The sequence below is a fragment of the Urocitellus parryii genome, chromosome 2 (genome assembly GCF_045843805.1).
Source record: "Urocitellus parryii isolate mUroPar1 chromosome 2, mUroPar1.hap1, whole genome shotgun sequence".
Classification (NCBI taxonomy): domain Eukaryota; kingdom Metazoa; phylum Chordata; class Mammalia; order Rodentia; family Sciuridae; genus Urocitellus; species Urocitellus parryii.
In genome coordinates, this window is record NC_135532.1 from 174,143,716 (window position 1) to 174,151,885 (window position 8,170).

Here is an 8,170-nt window from a genome sequence, read left to right on the forward strand (position 1 = left end):
CTTTTTTTTCCTTTTTCTGATGTTCTTTTGTGTATTTTCCCGTTATTGCTTTTCAGTTCCTTTCCCTTGGTGACATCCATGGAGATAAAAGAGTAGCAATCCAGTACTACTCTACAGCAAGCATACCTCTGAGGGCATGTCCTAGGGAGGGTGAGAGTCAGTGCCCTGGGGATTGGGCAAGGACAATGATTTCCAGGCACAGCTGGAGGGTCTGGCATGAGACAAGTCTCATCCCTGATGTTGGCCCTGTTGCCACTGCAATGAGAAAGGGCCTGTGGCAGGGCCTCTCCAGGGGCCCCCGATTCATATCTAGAGTCTCCGGCAGATGAACATGACCTTTCTATGGAAAAGCTAAAGAGAACAATAACTGTGCTTAGAGTTTCTCCAGTCAGTAAACTGAGCACTAGGAACAGTTTTTGTTCTGAGGGAAAGTAAAGAGAAATGCAGAAAGGAGTGAAGTGTGCTCTTACTCTTCAAGAGGATCATGAATAACTTCTTAGCCAGTGTTCAGCATCTGTACTCACATCCTCTTTCCCTCCATTCCTTCAGGGAATGGTGAACAAGTCCTGAGCTCCTTTCTAGGAAAAGATAATAAAGACACAGCCACTGTCTTTTTGGTAGTTGAGAATTCACAGTCTTTGAACTTTTTTATCTCCACTTATTAATCTTAAAGGGGTTTAACTGCAGTGTGGAAGAGGGAAACTGAGAGAGGACAGAAACCCCACAAACTGATTTCTATTACTGGGTAAACTAAATGTCAGAAATCAAAGAGGGAAAAAAAAAGTGGCATTACTTTAACAAGCAGAAACTTCCCAAGGGAAGTTTACTCTCCTAGGTCATTTCATTCTGTTCTTAACAGTGGCTGTCCTTAGATAGCATTAGATTTTGCCCTTACAGTAACCCCACGTTTCCTATCAATGTTTCCATCCTGTAGTGGCCCCATCCAGTGCCATGGCTGTCCCTCAGGTTGCCTTTGGCCAGTCCATCTTGGCAAGCTCCATCAGCCAATGCCCATAAGACCAAACTTTCCTGATTTCTTCCTACATGAACAAAATCCTTTGCCTGGAGCCCTGCTATTTCCCAAAGGGACAACTAGCTTCTTAGACAAGTGAATCTATCTGTAACTGATTTTGAGTTAATATTTCACCCTTTGTATCAGTCAGCGTTCCCAGTTTCTTGCAACTGAAGATGATCCTGTCTGATTTAAGCAGCATGGGGATTTAATACAAGGATGCTGGGAAACTCTAGTCTCTCTGGAAAGGCTGAGGATGAGGCTCAGAAAATGGGTAGGGATAGGGGATGCCATGCAGCAGTTGGAATCTCAGCCCACACTATGTCAAAAACAATCATTATGAGAACATTGCTGTAACCACTCTTTAATATTGGACACCATGGTTTTCATGGCTGTCACCACTGAAGGATTGCTACCACTGCTGCCACCCACTGTAGAAAATAAATGCCCCCAAATTCTGTTGTGTCACTCATTAGCTAATGCACAATCTGGAGCAAGTGTATGGTCATTTGACCTTAGGTCCTGTGCCCCTGCCTGGCTCCTGGAAGAACTGGAACAGCACCTGCTGTACCCCTCAGTGACGTGTTTTTTTTTTTTATTGGTTGTTCACAACATTACAAAGCTCTTGACATATCATATTTCATACATTAGATTGAAGTGGGTTATGAACTCCCAATTTTACCCCAAATGCAGATTGCAGAATCACGTCGGTTACACATCCACAATTTTACATAATGCCCTATTAGTAATTGTTGTATTCTGCTACCTTTCCTATCCCTTACTATCCCCCCTCCCCTCCCCTCCCATCTTCTCTCTCTACCCCATCTACTGTAATTCATTTCTCTCCTTGTTTATTTTCCCATTCCTCTCACAACCTCTTATATGTAATTTTGTATAGCAATGAGGGTCTCCCTTCATTTCCATGCAATTTCCCTTTTCTCTCCCTTTCTCTCCCATCTCATATCTCTGTTTAATGTTAATCTTTTCTTCCTGCTCTTCCTCCATGCTCTGTTCATAGTTGCTCTCATTATATCAAAGAAGACATTTGGTATTTGTTTTTTAGGGATTGGTTAGCTTCACTAAGCATAATCTGTTCTAGTGCCATCCATTTCCCTTCAAATTCCATGATTTTGTCATTTTTTAGTGCTGCAGGTAATATTCCATGGTGTATAAATGCCACATTTTTTTGGAGTGACGTGTTTATGATAGGTGGGCTCTGCTTCCTGCAAATACTCATAAGGGACAAAGTTATCAAAACAAATAAGGGAAGAAAGATGTTGAGCAGACAAAAAGAATAACAAGCACCATGCCCTTTTAAACAGCATATACATTTTAGCAGAGGACTTCTGGAAACAAATTCATCATATAAAGGAATGACTCTAATGATGGAAAGTTAAGACAGAAACTCAGGTCTGCTGGAGAGATTATCTCTGGGGTATGGAAGGCCCTTCAAAGTTATTCAAGTGGCACCACATAGACCACCCACCTTTCCTGCTCTTAGGGCCCTGCCTAGCAGGGTCTCAGACTGAGAAATTAGGACAGAGCCCTACCTCTGCTGGTGATAGTGACTTCAGAAGGCTGTGGTCTCTCTTTACTAGTTTATTCCATCCCTAAGTTCAAAAGGCTATTTTCTGGATTTCTTTCAGTGTGGTGAGAAAGTTGAATAGAGTGTGTGGATTTCTGCCTCCAGGCCTGAGCTACAGTTTCTGCAGCAGATTCTGTATCCTTGCCCAGCTTTGTATACTTTAATTCTACCTGCAGAAGAGAGTGTACTCTAATGTCCTCTCGGGGAGTACTGGAGAGGGAAGGACCCACAGAGCCTGATACCAGAATTCCTTGGTAGGACCAGGGTGGTTATCAGGGTAAGATCTCCCATACAGCCAGAACTGAGCACCAAGCAGTTCTTCCTCAGTGGGTGGGAAGTGGGGTCCACCCCCAGTCGCCACATGTCAGAATATTCACACGGGAAAATGTTCGGAATCAAAGATAAATGTCAGAGACTGGTCTGTTAACATGAATAACAACAATTCAGATATTGAAAATACGGTCAAAATAAAAGCTTAAGGTTTTGTTAGAGACACAATATAAGTTATTAGAGCTTAGTTGATTTTTTCCAAGGACCCCAGTTGCAAGGAATTGGATAAACAATGATCCTTAGGTCATATCACTGGCCATCTGTCATCATTATTGATTCATGCATGACCCACTTTTACTTACTTAATGTGCCAGATAACTTCCCTTTGCCCCTCCATATCCACTTTCCATATTTCTGTTGCCCAGGAGGGTGACTTCCAAGGTGACTTCTCCCTTTCCCTCTGGCTTCCAGTTCTATCTGGCTAAGAAGAAGTCTTGACAGATTAGAGAAAGAAGAAAATGAGGTTCAGTTATTTACCCTCTTGACATTTGGATTTGTCTCAAACTGGTGAATAGGTACTATCAACCAAAGATAATACTCCTCTCAAGGTGGCTCTTTTTATATAAATCTCTGCCTCTGGGTCTAGGAACCACTCTTGGTGCTGGTCTCTCCCTCTGGGCTTAGGGTAGGTAACAGTTCTGTCTCATCTGCCCTGTGTAACTGCCTTGTCCTTTGTTGGTTGCCTTTCCCTAACTGACCCTTTGTAAGTAGTCCCTTTATAAATCCTCCTTGAGTTATCTTTGTTGGAATGCACCATCTGGTTCCTTTTGAGACCCTTGGTGATGTAGCTGGTTATTTATTTAGTGATACTGTGATAGAAAATCGTAAAACTTGCATCAGGGAGAATGCTAAGAATGCAGCCAAAGCTAGGAAGGCCAGTCCCTTAAAGATGGCGTCCCTCTGAGTCACTGTGTGGATATGAGTAAGATGGCACATCTCATTGTATCACAAATACATTCAGATTTTACCCAAATTGAAGTGGGGAGAAGTTTCTCTAAGACTGGGTGTGGTGATGGCCAAAGGAAAAGATGGTGGCAGGGCTAGGAAAAATGTTATTAAAAAAATACTCCTTATTAACTAGTGTTCTTCTTATCTTTCGTTACCATTAAAGATTACCAAACTTTTTCTCTGTGTGTGCTAAATACTTTATATGGCTAACATACTTAATCTTGGGGAAACCTAGGCTGAGAGCAGTTAAAATTTGCCTAGGGTCATAGAGAACTGTGGTCAAGATGTTATCGTTTTGTTAAGAAATATTATCATTATGTTAAGAGAAAGCAGCTTCAGCAACTTGACCATCTTTATCGAGTCCGTCAATCTAAAGGTGATAAGAAGTTGCTGAACAGAATGCATTTGCTGATTAAATGGGAAATGTGAAGAGGTTTCATATGGGGAAGGAAGACCAGCATAGTAGAAGATCCCCTACTGCAACTGAGACTGTTAAAAAGTCATCAACATGGTGTGGTGATTTTCTGGAGGTAATTTACAACTGGAGGAATCTCACACAATTCCTTTCTCTTGGTGTGCAACGTTTTCCTGCTGAACAATCTGGATGAAAGGCAAGAGGCCTTTGGTTTTCACCATGATTTTAAAGGTTCAGTGTGCATGTGGGGATTGATTAGAGATTAGAAAGTCTTTCCAGGGAGGAGGCAGTTTCAAGGCTGATCACTTGATCCAAGTCTTTCAAACATATAACTTTTAGAGATGCAGTTTCTCAGGGAAGAAAGATTCAATCCAATAAACGTAACTAACTCAGACTTCTGAGATGTTAAGACACTGACCCATTCTGAAACTTGGAAGTTCTTGACTCTTGGTGTTACCAAGGAGATAGTCAAAGGGGACTAACTAAACCCCAGAAAAGACTTCAAAGGAGCTTGCAAGCACACTCCTTGACATCTCAGATGGAGTTTCTCTCAAATGATACTTCTCAGGACTTTTAAAAACTGTCTTTTTTAGTAACTGCTCTTGAGAGTTGCTTGTGTTTTTCATTTCAGACCCAGCTTTTGTTTTAATTGTCCATTAAATGCCAGTACAGTGACAATCCTTGGTGGTTATTGGGCTCTTGGACCTGTGTCATTCTTCAGCCTTGCAGTCCTGCACTCCCACCTCCCAGATCCTTTAAGATGTGAAACATGAAAACTAGATTCCCAACAACTGTCATATTTAAAATTTGCAATCAGTAATCTTCCGCTTTGCTTTTTTTCAAGGGTGTTAAGATTATAAAGGGCAATTCAGCCAGGGGTGGTAGTACCTGCCTATAATCCCAGTGACTTGGGAGGCTGAGGCAAGAAAATTGCAAGTTAGCAATTTAGCAAATCCCCAAGCACCTTAGTGAGACCCTGTCTCAAAAAATAAAAGGGGTCCGGGCATGGGGGCACATGCCTGTAATCCCAGAGGCACAGGAGGCTAAGGCAGGAGGATCACAAGTTCAAAGCCTGCCTCAGCAATTTAGGGAGGCCCTAAACAACTTAGCATGTTCCTGTCTCTAAGTAAACAACAAAAAAAAAGGGGGGGGGTGGCTAGGGATGTGGCTCAGTTGTTAAGAGCCTCTGAGTTCAGTCCCTGTACCTGCTTCCCTCAAAAAAAAAGGAAGGAAGAAGGGGCAACATAGCAAACCATTTTATGCAGAACATCCATAGCAATTATGACCTCAAATGAGTCTGAATCTCAATGGTTAACCCTGAGAACTTTACACAATAGTATCTCAGATGTGATTTAGATTGAGAGAAATCTCTTGCATAATCTCACAATCTTAAGAGGGGGACTAGAGATGTAGTTGGGTAGTAGAACACTTTCCTACCATGCACAAGACTCTGACTGAGTTCAATTCCCAGCACCACAAGTGAAACAAACGAACAAACAAAAAATCCTTAAGAGAGATGGTATTAGAAGATGACAATTTGAAAACAGTCTTTCCCATAGACCTTAAAAAAAAATGTATAAGAAGAGGTCATGAGGAGCCATACAGCAGAACCAAGTTTCAATGGGGATAAAGTTGGCTTGAACACTGGCTTGGTCTGAACAGTGCAACCCTAATCTGGCCTCCTAACCTCCAAGGAGGAGGGGGCCTGGATGGGGAGGACATGGAGAGCCATGGTGAGGGAGCCAGGGAGAGGGTCATGCTTTCTGGAGGGTGGGTGTGTTTCTCTTTTCCGGCTACTGTTTTCAATGTGGTGAGCACATCCTTCAGCTGAATGCCCTGGAGAGGAAGCCTAGCACTTCCTGTTGTCTTACCAAATGCTGCAAAATGCAAGTTAGAAATAAAGAAAAAAGTGGGGGAAAGGGAAAAAATGGAAAACTCTGTTGGCCAGATCAGGGACACCAGCATCCAGAAAGAAAACTGTTTACTTTTTCCTTGAGATATAGAGGAAGAGGCACATTCCAGATGTCAATTGCTTCTCAAATCAACCAGGATCCAGAAAGTAATTTCTCTTTATAAAAAGGACCTTTTGAAAAAGAACAGAACAACAAAGCTGGAGATCTTAAAATAAAGGATAAAGAGACATTTAGGGTAATACTACCAAAGAAACAGACCTAACTGCTGCTTAATGCCCTTAAAAATTCTCAGTTATGGGAACGTGTCCGACTGCTAGTTATACACCAGGCTGGTTAAGTCGAGAGACAAGGTGTTGAGGAAAGGAAGGTGACTTTATTGGAAAAGCCAGATAGATGAGAAGGTAGAGGACTCATGTCATGAAACCCATCTTGCTTGGAAAACTGAGTGAGGAGTGGTTTACATAGGTGGTTAATGGGTGTTCCCAGTCCGGTGGGTGCCTGCTGACAGTGGGTGGCCAGATGATGCACATCTGATTCTAATCGCCTCGTCACAAGATGATTTTCAGTTCTGCAAATCTCAACAAATATCAATATTTCCTGTAGCTAGTCTTGTCACCGATTAGTTTGCCCATATGCAGTTCCTGACAAATGACAAATTACACTTGAGACAGGCTAGATTGGGTAGCTGTCCAAAGGTCCTCTGGATAATAGCCAAACTCATGATAATGAGATAAAACATACTTTATCTGATTATTGTGGAAGACAAAGGTTATGTGAGGTTAAACAAGAAATCAGGAATGAGGTCCAGTCCCAATGCTTGACTTTATCTCCATTCTGTGAGCCTGTACCATAAAGTTTTGCAGTGTTGGAAAGACTCACTTTTATGTCAGATTTTGTTTTATTGTTTTACTGCCGTGATCATCCTCACTATCTATGAGATACTTCATGGGATTTAGTGGAAATAACACCCTGCCCCCTGAGGTCAAATCCACAGGTGCTGGTAACACAGGTCATCATGTATTTATATATTTACTGATATCACTATAATCAATATAAATAAGTCTATTGTCTATATCACTGAAGAGTTCATGGCTTGCCAAAATAGACTACTCTTAGCTTGCTTTATACTGACAAACTTTTTTTTCTATTCTTCAAATGCCAATTTTATCCCAGTTAAAATGTTGTTTGGCTGCATTCCTTCATCCCTGCCCGATGTCCTCTTAAATATATCTTTGGGACATCTGTGGAAAGAACTGTTTACAAACAGGGATTTGCTAATGGTCACCTCTCCTAGAATTTGGAGTATGTGAGCGCTTCTCTCCAACTTTTCAGGCTAATCATGACTTCTTGAACTAGATTGCTTGAACAATATGATCTTCCTTTATTTTCTGTGTCTCTTTTTGTAGAACATCCTTCCTCAAAAAGAGAGAACAACAAAAATTCCACTTTGATCATAATTGTAGATTAGAAAAGGAAATACCTCCAATTTTCTTTCTGAAAATGTCATACTTTCCTCTTAAAATATAGGTAAATTTTACTTCCTCAATTCAATTTCCTACAGTTTTCCTAACCGGCAACTATTGATGACCTATTAGGTGAGGATAGAAACAGAAGCTCGGTCACCTTTGTTGCTATCATTGCTTTAGGTTCTTTCTTTTTACATACAGTTTTGTTACTAAAGATAATGTTTTTTTCTTTATTTAATATTTATTTTTTAGTTTTAGGAGGACACAATATCTTTATTTTATTTTTATGTGGTGCTGAGGATCGAACTCAGTATCTCATGTGTGTTAGGGAAGCGCTCTACCACTTGAGCCACAACCCAGCCCTCCCTCCTCCCGATAATGTTTTTTCTATTTCACTTTTTTTTTTTTTTTTTTTTTTAACCAGAAGTTCCAATTGCATTTTCATTATCTTCTGGACCAATTTTTGTAAACAAATACAATGCAAATATTCATTAAGAAAGG